Source organism: Parus major, chromosome 1 (assembly GCF_001522545.3).
Source record: "Parus major isolate Abel chromosome 1, Parus_major1.1, whole genome shotgun sequence".
In the NCBI taxonomy this organism is placed as follows: domain Eukaryota; kingdom Metazoa; phylum Chordata; class Aves; order Passeriformes; family Paridae; genus Parus; species Parus major.
Window position 1 is genome coordinate 66,797,275 of NC_031768.1, and position 1,363 is coordinate 66,798,637.

The 1,363-nt window shown below is 59.4% G+C and overlaps 1 protein-coding gene across 4 annotated transcripts in view; it reads right to left on the reverse strand.

The window, feature by feature from the left end:
• The window catches only part of PDS5B (PDS5 cohesin associated factor B), a 109,072-nt gene extending 108,617 nt beyond the window's left edge, over positions 1 to 455 (reverse strand). For 2 of the 4 annotated variants that reach the window (XM_015623111.2, XM_015623101.3), the window contains exon 1: positions 292 to 374. The gene's annotated coding sequence lies outside the window, so the exon portion shown is untranslated. Of the gene's footprint in view, positions 1 to 291 lie in introns of all 4 variants that reach the window. The other 2 variants (XM_015623076.2, XM_015623093.2) reach the window with 2 other exon arrangements.
• Positions 456 to 1,363: the final 908 nt, after the last annotated feature.

Here is a 1,363-nt window from a genome sequence, read left to right on the forward strand (position 1 = left end):
CCCCATCGCCCGGGGTGCCGGGCGGGAAGGGGGTGAAAATTTAGTATTTGACGGCAGCCACGGAAAAGGGGGGAGGGGAGCAGCCCCGCGGAGGGGCGAGGGGGATGGGAAGGGGGAGCTCCACCACGGGCCATGGGGAGCTCTGCACTCCCGCTCCCCCTCCACTCCCCGTCCTCCTCCAGAGCTGGCCGCGGAGCTCGGTCCGGGCGGGCGCCCCCCACGCCCCCGGGAAGGGAAAATGGAGCGGGGACAGGGTGGGGGTATCCGCGGCCGAGGTGCCGCGCTCCTTACCCCGCCGCAGCCGCCTCGCCTCGCTGGTCGCAGGCGGGTCCGCTCCGCGCTGCCGCCGCTCCGGGCTCGGAGAGGCGCTGCCGCCGCCGCCGCCGCAGCCAATCGCCGCCAGCCCCCTCCCCTTCCGCAGCTCGCCCCGGTCCCCCTGCCGGCTTCAAAATGGCGCCAACTCGTCTCCGGCTGCTCCAATAGAACCGCCGAGGGGAGCGAGCGCGGCCAGCGCGGGGCAGCAGCGCCCCCTGCCGGCCCGCGCGGGCAGCACCCACAGCCCGCGGCCCGGCCCGAGAGGGGCTGAGGGTGGGCCCGGGCCGGCTCCCGCTGGTGCGCGCTCTGCGGGTGACTGAGGCAAGAACTTCCCCAAAACGACGAATTATTAAAGGATTGTTGTGAAAAATAAGAAATAAAGTCGCTTGCCTGCGGAGAAATAGCAGAAAAAGTAGCATAAGTCACTCATCTAGCCCTTTGCTCCTGCTTCAACCAGCTCAAGAGTTTGAGGGGTGCCCTTACAGGAAAATGCAAACAGAAAAGCAATGTGGCTTCTCACCGCTTCAGCTAGAAGGCTTCATTTATTGTAGAATCATAGAATGAGTTGGAAGGGACCCACGAGGATCATGGAGTCCAACTCCTGGCCCTGCACAGGACACTCCAAGAATCACACTGTGTGCCTGAGAGGATTGTCCAGGCTCTTGAAGTCTGTCAGGCTGTGACCACTTCCCTGGGGAGCCTGTTCCACGGCCCGACCACCCACTGAGAGAATGACTTTCTCCTGACGCATTAGGACCGCATGTAAGTGTTTAGAGGCTTATGATTTAAAAAACACAAATCACACTTAACAGATCTGCTGAAATATACCCACGGCTTTGTCTGGTGTAAGAAACACTTCACCGACTGTTAGCCAAGACATTGTAACTAGGAGTTTAAACCTTCCAGAAAGTCCCCTCAAGCTTTCTCAACTTGCTAATACATTGTAACCAGGATGCTGCCCTGTCTTCATTCAGTCCTGAACTACCTCATTGTCCAATACAGACTACATCAGCCCAACCAGAACTATTACATACAAATAAATTTTCAG